General features: G+C 45.8%; 1 non-coding gene and 30 pseudogenes across 1 annotated transcript; all 31 read left to right on the top strand.

The window, feature by feature from the left end:
* The first annotated feature begins 128 nt into the window (after positions 1–128).
* LOC142134752 (5S ribosomal RNA) lies at positions 129–247 on the top strand (annotated as a pseudogene).
* Positions 248–330: 83 nt separating this feature from the next.
* LOC142134737 (5S ribosomal RNA) lies at positions 331–449 on the top strand (annotated as a pseudogene).
* Positions 450–528: 79 nt separating this feature from the next.
* On the top strand, positions 529–647 carry LOC142134809 (5S ribosomal RNA; annotated as a pseudogene).
* An 80-nt stretch (positions 648–727) lies between these two features.
* On the top strand, positions 728–847 carry LOC142134784 (5S ribosomal RNA; annotated as a pseudogene).
* An 81-nt stretch (positions 848–928) lies between these two features.
* LOC142134703 (5S ribosomal RNA) lies at positions 929–1047 on the top strand (annotated as a pseudogene).
* An 80-nt stretch (positions 1048–1127) lies between these two features.
* LOC142134739 (5S ribosomal RNA) lies at positions 1128–1246 on the top strand (annotated as a pseudogene).
* A 70-nt stretch (positions 1247–1316) lies between these two features.
* On the top strand, positions 1317–1436 carry LOC142134781 (5S ribosomal RNA; annotated as a pseudogene).
* An 82-nt stretch (positions 1437–1518) lies between these two features.
* LOC142134688 (5S ribosomal RNA) lies at positions 1519–1637 on the top strand (annotated as a pseudogene).
* Positions 1638–1718: 81 nt separating this feature from the next.
* Positions 1719–1827, top strand: LOC142134810 (5S ribosomal RNA; annotated as a pseudogene).
* Positions 1828–1907: 80 nt separating this feature from the next.
* On the top strand, positions 1908–2026 carry LOC142134755 (5S ribosomal RNA; annotated as a pseudogene).
* An 81-nt stretch (positions 2027–2107) lies between these two features.
* On the top strand, positions 2108–2226 carry LOC142134690 (5S ribosomal RNA; annotated as a pseudogene).
* An 82-nt stretch (positions 2227–2308) lies between these two features.
* LOC142134654 (5S ribosomal RNA) lies at positions 2309–2427 on the top strand (annotated as a pseudogene).
* Positions 2428–2707: 280 nt separating this feature from the next.
* Positions 2708–2827, top strand: LOC142134783 (5S ribosomal RNA; annotated as a pseudogene).
* An 81-nt stretch (positions 2828–2908) lies between these two features.
* LOC142134701 (5S ribosomal RNA) lies at positions 2909–3027 on the top strand (annotated as a pseudogene).
* Positions 3028–3107: 80 nt separating this feature from the next.
* On the top strand, positions 3108–3226 carry LOC142134738 (5S ribosomal RNA; annotated as a pseudogene).
* A 71-nt stretch (positions 3227–3297) lies between these two features.
* LOC142134799 (5S ribosomal RNA) lies at positions 3298–3417 on the top strand (annotated as a pseudogene).
* An 82-nt stretch (positions 3418–3499) lies between these two features.
* On the top strand, positions 3500–3618 carry LOC142134687 (5S ribosomal RNA; annotated as a pseudogene).
* Positions 3619–3888: 270 nt separating this feature from the next.
* Positions 3889–4007, top strand: LOC142134754 (5S ribosomal RNA; annotated as a pseudogene).
* Positions 4008–4088: 81 nt separating this feature from the next.
* Positions 4089–4207, top strand: LOC142134689 (5S ribosomal RNA; annotated as a pseudogene).
* Positions 4208–4289: 82 nt separating this feature from the next.
* LOC142134653 (5S ribosomal RNA) lies at positions 4290–4408 on the top strand (annotated as a pseudogene).
* An 81-nt stretch (positions 4409–4489) lies between these two features.
* Positions 4490–4608, top strand: LOC142134616 (5S ribosomal RNA; annotated as a pseudogene).
* An 80-nt stretch (positions 4609–4688) lies between these two features.
* Positions 4689–4807, top strand: LOC142134699 (5S ribosomal RNA; annotated as a pseudogene).
* An 81-nt stretch (positions 4808–4888) lies between these two features.
* LOC142134773 (5S ribosomal RNA) lies at positions 4889–5007 on the top strand (annotated as a pseudogene).
* An 85-nt stretch (positions 5008–5092) lies between these two features.
* Positions 5093–5201, top strand: LOC142134770 (5S ribosomal RNA; annotated as a pseudogene).
* Positions 5202–5284: 83 nt separating this feature from the next.
* Positions 5285–5403, top strand: LOC142134612 (5S ribosomal RNA; annotated as a pseudogene).
* Positions 5404–5482: 79 nt separating this feature from the next.
* Positions 5483–5601, top strand: LOC142134726 (5S ribosomal RNA; annotated as a pseudogene).
* An 82-nt stretch (positions 5602–5683) lies between these two features.
* On the top strand, positions 5684–5802 carry LOC142134741 (5S ribosomal RNA). The gene has a single exon (XR_012687094.1). It is a non-coding gene; the product is annotated as a 5S ribosomal RNA (ribosomal RNA).
* An 80-nt stretch (positions 5803–5882) lies between these two features.
* LOC142134800 (5S ribosomal RNA) lies at positions 5883–5991 on the top strand (annotated as a pseudogene).
* Positions 5992–6072: 81 nt separating this feature from the next.
* Positions 6073–6191, top strand: LOC142134711 (5S ribosomal RNA; annotated as a pseudogene).
* An 80-nt stretch (positions 6192–6271) lies between these two features.
* Positions 6272–6390, top strand: LOC142134659 (5S ribosomal RNA; annotated as a pseudogene).
* Positions 6391–6471: 81 nt separating this feature from the next.
* Positions 6472–6546, top strand: part of LOC142134652 (5S ribosomal RNA) — a 119-nt pseudogene continuing 44 nt past the window's right edge.

The raw sequence follows: 6546 nt of genomic DNA, 5'->3' as shown, positions 1-6546 counted from the left end.
TAGTACTTGGATGGGAGACCACCTGGGAATACCAGGTGCTGTAGGCCTTTTTTTTTTCTTTCTTGTTCCGGTTTCCTTCAATGCTGGTTTTGAGATGTATAAGAGATGTAGGTCATTAGAAAACCAATACCTACAGCCACATCACCCTGAACTAGACCAATCTCATCTGATCTTGGAAGCTAAGCAGGGCCAGGCCTGGTTAGTAATTGGATGGGAGACCACCCGGGAATACTAGGTGCTGTAGGCCTTTTTTTTTTTTCTCTCTTGTTCCGGCTTCCTTCAATGCTAGTTTTAAGATGTATAAGAGATGTAGGGCATTAGAAAACCAATACCTACAGCCACACCACCCTGAACAAGCCCAATCTCATCTGATCTTGGAAGCTCAGCAGGGCCGCGCCTGGTTAGTACTTGGATGGGAGACCACCTGGGAGTTCCAGGTGCTGTCGACTTTTTTTTTTCTCTCTTGTTCCTGCTTCCTTCAATGCTGGTTTGAAATGTATAAGTGATGTAGGTCATTAGGAAACCAATACCTACAGCCACACCACCCTGAACAAGCCCAATCTTGTCTGATCTTGGAAGCTAATCAGGGTTGGGCCTGGTTAGTACTTGGATAAGAGACCACCTGGGTATACCACGTGCTGTACGCCTTTTTTTTTCTCTCTTGTTCCGGATTCCTTCAATGCTGGTTTTGAGATGTATAAGAGATGTAGGTCATTAGGAAACTAATACCTACAGCCACACCACCCTGAACAAGCCCAATCTCGTCTGATCTTGGAAGCTAAGTAGGACCAGCGTCTGGTTAGTACTTGGATGGTAGACCACCTGGGAGTTCCAGGTGCTGTAGGCTTTTTTTTTTTCTCTCTTGTTCCGGCTTCCTTCAATGCTGGTTTTGAGATGTATAAGAGATGTAGGTCATTAGGAAACTAATACCTACAGCCACACCACCCTAAACAAGCCCAATCTCATCTGATCTTGAAAGCTAAGCAGGGCTGTACCTGGTTAGTACTTGGATGGGAGACCACCTGGGTATACCAGGTGCTGTAGGCCTTTTTTTTTCTCTCTTGTTCCGGATTCCTTCAATGCTGGTTTTGAGATGTATAAGAGATGTAGGTCATTAAGAAACTAATACCTACAGCCACACCACCCTGAACAAGCCCAATCTCGTCTGATCTTGGAAGCTAATCAGGGTTGGGCCTGGTTAGTACTTGGATAAGAGACCACCTGGGTATACCAGGTGCTGTACGCTTTTTTTTTTTCTCTTGTTCCGGATTCCTTCAATGCTGGTTTTGAGATGTATAAGAGATGTAGGTCATAATACCTACAGCCACACCACCCTGAACAAGCCCAATCTCATCTGATCTTGGAAGCTAAGTAGGACCAGCGCCTGGTTAGTACTTGGATGGTAGACCACCTGGGAGTTTTAGGTGCTGTAGGCCTTTTTCTTTTTCTCCCTTGTGCCGGCTTCCTTCAATGCTGGTTTTGAAATGTATTAGAGATGTAGGTCATTAGGAAACCAATATGAACAGCCACACCACCCTGAACAAGCCCAATCTCGTTTGATCTTGGAAACTAAGCAGGGCCGGGCCTGGTTAGTACTTGGATGGGAGACCACCTGGGAATATCAGGTGCAGTAGGCCTTTTTTTTTTCTCTCTTGTTCCGGTTTCCATCAATGCTGGTTTTGAGATGTATAAGAGATGTAGGTCATTAGGAAACTAATACTTACAGCCACACCACCCTGAACAAGCCTGATCTTGAAAGCTAAGCAGGGCCAGGCCTGGTTAGTACTTGGATGGGAGACCACCTGGGAATACCAGGTGCTGTAGGCCTTTTTATTTTCTCTCTTATTCCGGCTTCCTTCAATGCAGGTTTGAAATGTATAAGAGATGTAGGTCATTAGCAAACCAATACCTACAGCCATATCACCCTGAACAAGGCCAATCTCGGCTGATCTTGGAAGATAAGCAGGGCCAGGCCTGGTTAGTACCTGAATGGGAGACCACCTGGGAATACCAGGTGCTGTAGCCCTTTTTTTATTATCTCTTGTTCTAGCTTCCTTCAATGCTGGTTTTTAGATGTATAAGAGATGTAGGTCATTACGAAACGAATACCTACAGCCACACCAGCCTAAACAAGCCCAATCTTGTCTGATCTTGGAAGCTAAGCAGGGTTGGGCTTGGTTAGTACTTGGATGGGAGACCACCTGGGAATACCAGGAGCTGTAGGCCTTTTTTTTTTTCTCTCTTGTTTCGGCTTCCTTCAATGCTGGTTTTGAGATGTATAAGAGATGTAGGTCATTAGGAAGCCAATACCTACAGCCACACCGCCCTAAACAAGCCCAATCTTGTCTGATCTTGGAAGCTAAGCAGGGTTGGGCCTGGTTAGTACTTGGATGGGAGACCACCTGGGAATATCAGGTGCTGAAGGCCTTTTTTTTTTCTCTCTTGTTCCGGCTTCCTTCAATGCTGGTTTTGAGATGTATAAGTGATGTAGGTCATTAGGAAACCAATACCTACAGCCACACCACCCTGAACAAGCCCAATCTTGTCTGATCTTGGAAGCTAATCAGGGTTGGGCCTGGTTAGTACTTGGATAAGAGACCACCTGGGTATACCACATGCTGTACGCCTTTTTTTTTCTCTCTTGTTCCGGATTCCTTCAATGCTGGTTTTGAGATGTATAAGAGATGTAGGTCATTAGGAAACTAATACCTACAGCCACACCACCCTGAACAAGCCCAATCTCGTCTGATCTTGGAAGCTAAGTAGGACCAGCGTCTGGTTAGTACTTGGATGGTAGACCACCTGGGAGTTCCAGGTGCTGTAGGCTTTTTTTTTTTCTCTCTTGTTCCGGCTTCCTTCAATGCTGGTTTTGAGATGTATAAGAGATGTAGGTCATTAGGAAACTAATACCTACAGCCACACCACCCTAAACAAGCCCAATCTCATCTGATCTTGAAAGCTAAGCAGGGCTGTACCTGGTTAGTACTTGGATGGGAGACCACCTGGGTATACCAGGTGCTGTAGGCCTTTTTTTTTCTCTCTTGTTCCGGATTCCTTCAATGCTGGTTTTGAGATGTATAAGAGATGTAGGTCATTAAGAAACTAATACCTACAGCCACACCACCCTGAACAAGCCCAATCTCGTCTGATCTTGGAAGCTAATCAGGGTTGGGCCTGGTTAGTACTTGGATAAGAGACCACCTGGGTATACCAGGTGCTGTACGCCTTTTTTTTTTTCTCTTGTTCCGGATTCCTTCAATGCTGGTTTTGAGATGTATAAGAGATGTAGGTCATAATACCTACAGCCACACCACCCTGAACAAGCCCAATCTCATCTGATCTTGGAAGCTAAGTAGGACCAGCGCCTGGTTAGTACTTGGATGGTAGACCACCTGGGAGTTTTAGGTGCTGTAGTCCTTTTTCTTTTTCTCCCTTGTGCCGGCTTCCTTCAATGCTGGTTTTGAAATGTATTAGAGATGTAGGTCATTAGGAAACCAATATGAACAGCCACACCACCCTGAACAAGCCCAATCTCGTTTGATCTTGGAAACTAAGCAGGGCCGGGCCTGGTTAGTACTTGGATGGGAGACCACCTGGGAATATCAGGTGCAGTAGGCCTTTTTTTTTTCTCTCTTGTTCCGGTTTCCATCAATGCTGGTTTTGAGATGTATAAGAGATGTAGGTCATTAGGAAACTAATACTTACAGCCACACCACCCTGAACAAGCCTGATCTTGAAAGCTAAGCAAGGCCAGGCCTGGTTAGTACTTGGATGGGAGACCACCTGGGAATACCAGGTGCTGTAGGCCTTTTTATTTTCTCTCTTATTCCGGCTTCCTTCAATGCAGGTTTGAAATGTATAAGAGATGTAGGTCATTAGCAAACCAATACCTACAGCCATATCACCCTGAACAAGGCCAATCTCGGCTGATCTTGGAAGATAAGCAGGGCCAGGCCTGGTTAGTACCTGAATGGGAGACCACCTGGGAATACCAGGTGCTGTAGCCCTTTTTTTATTATCTCTTGTTCTAGCTTCCTTCAATGCTGGTTTTTAGATGTATAAGAGATGTAGGTCATTACGAAACGAATACCTACAGCCACACCAGCCTAAACAAGCCCAATCTTGTCTGATCTTGGAAGCTAAGCAGGGTTGGGCTTGGTTAGTACTTGGATGGGAGACCACCTGGGAATACCAGGAGCTGTAGGCCTTTTTTTTTTTCTCTCTTGTTTCGGCTTCCTTCAATGCTGGTTTTGAGATGTATAAGAGATGTAGGTCATTAGGAAGCCAATACCTACAGCCACACCGCCCTAAACAAGCCCAATCTTGTCTGATCTTGGAAGCTAAGCAGGGTTGGGCCTGGTTAGTACTTGGATGGGAGACCACCTGGGAATATCAGGTGCTGAAGGCCTTTTTTTTTTCTCTCTTGTTCCGGCTTCCTTCAATGCTGGTTTTGAGATGTATAAGAGATGTAGGTCATTAGAAAACCAATACCTACAGCCACACCACCCTGAACAAGCCCAATCTCATCTGTTCTTGGAAACTAAGCAGGGCCGGGCCTGGTTAGTACATGGATGAGAGATCACCTGGGAATGCCAGGTGCTGTAGGCCTTTTTTTTTCTCTCTTTTTCCGGCTTCCTTCAATGCTGGTTTTGAGATGTATAAGAGATGTAGGTCATTAGAAATCCAATACCTACAGCCACACCACCCTGAGTAAGCCCAATCTCATCTGATCTTGGAAGCTAAGCATTGCCAGGCCTGGTTAGTACTTGGATGGGAGACCACCTGGGAATACCAGGAGCTGTAGGCCTTTTTTTTTTCTCTCTTGTTTCGGCTTCCTTCAATGCTGGTTTTGAGACGTATAAGAGATGTAGGTCATTAGGAAACCAATACCTACAGCCACACCACCCTGCACAAGCCCAATCTTGTCTGATCTTGGAAGCTAAGCAGGGCCAGGCCTGGTTAGTACTTGGATGGGAGACCACCTGGGAGTTCCAGTTGCTGTCAGCCTTTTTTTTTTTTTCTCTCTTGTTCCGGCTTCCATCAATGCTGGTTTTGAGATGTATAAGAGATGTACGTCATTAGCAAAACCAATACCAACAGCCACACCACCCTGAACAAACCTGATCTTGGAACCTAAACAGGGCGGGGCCTGGTTAGTACTTGGATGGGAGACCACCTGGGAATACCAGGTGCTGTAGGCCTTTTTTTTTTTTCTCTCTTGTTCCGACTTCCTTCAATGCTGGATTTGAGATGTATAAGAGATGTTGGTCATTAAGAAACCAACATCTACAGCCACACCACCCTGAACAAGCCCAATCTCGTCTGATCTTGGAAGCTAAGCAGGGCCGGGCCTGGTTAGTACTTGGATGGGAGACCACCTGACAATACCAGGTGCTGTAGGCATTTTTTTTCTCTCTTGTTCCGACTTCCTTCAATGCTGGTTTTGAGATGTATAAGAGATGTAGGTCATTAGGAAACCAAAACCTATAGCCACACCACCCTAAACAAGCCCAATCTCATCTGATTTTGGAAGCTAAGCAGGGCCAGGCCTGGTTAGTACTTGGATGGGAGACCACCTGGGAATTTCAGGTGCTGCAGGCCTTTTTCTTTTTCTCTCTTGTGCCGGCTTCCTTCAATGCTGGTTTTGAGATGTATAAGAGATGTAGGTCATTAGGAAACCAATACCTACAGCCACACCACCCTGAGCAAGCCCAATCTCATTTGATCTTGGAAGATAAGCAGGGCCGGGCCTGGTTAGTACTTGGATGGGAGACCACCTGGGAATACCAGGTGCTGTAGGCCTTTTTTTATCTCTCTTGTTCCGGCTTCCATCAATACTGGATTTGAGATGTATAAGAGATGGATGTCATTAGGAAACTAATATGTACAGCCACACCACCCTGAACAAGCCTGATCTTGAAAGCTAAGCAGGGTTGGGCCTGGTTAGTACTTGGATGGGAGACCACCTGGGAGTACCAGGTGCTGTAGGCCTTTTTTTTTTCTCTCTTGTTCCGGCTTCCTTCAATGCTGGTTTTGAGATGTATAAGAGATGTAGGTCATTAGAAAACCAATACCTACAGCCACACCACTCTGAACAAGCCCAATTCCATCTGTTCTTGGAAACTAAGCAGGGCCGGGCCTGGTTAGTACATGGATGAGAGATCAAATGGGAATACCAGGTGCTGTAGGCGTTTTTTTTTCTCTCTTTTTCCGGCTTCCTTCAATGCTGGTTTTGAGATGTATAAGAGATGTAGGTCATTAGAAAACCAATACCTACAGCCGCACAACCCTGAGTAAGCCCAATCTCATCTGATCTTGGAAGCTAAGCAGGGCCGGGCCTGGTTAGTACTTGGATGGGAGACCACCTGGGAATACCAGGAGCTGTAGGCCTTTTTTTTTTCTCTCTTGTTTCGGCTTACTTCACTGCTGGTTTTGAGATGTATAAGAGATGTAGGTCATTAGGAAGCCAATACCTACAGCCACACCACCCTGCACAAGCCCAATCTTGTCTGATCTTGGAAGCTAAGCAGGGCAAGGCCTGGTTAG

The sequence above is a fragment of the Mixophyes fleayi genome, unplaced genomic scaffold, assembly GCF_038048845.1.
Source record: "Mixophyes fleayi isolate aMixFle1 unplaced genomic scaffold, aMixFle1.hap1 Scaffold_574, whole genome shotgun sequence".
NCBI classification, from domain to species: domain Eukaryota; kingdom Metazoa; phylum Chordata; class Amphibia; order Anura; family Limnodynastidae; genus Mixophyes; species Mixophyes fleayi.
This window is presented reverse-complemented; position numbering and strand designations above follow the sequence as displayed.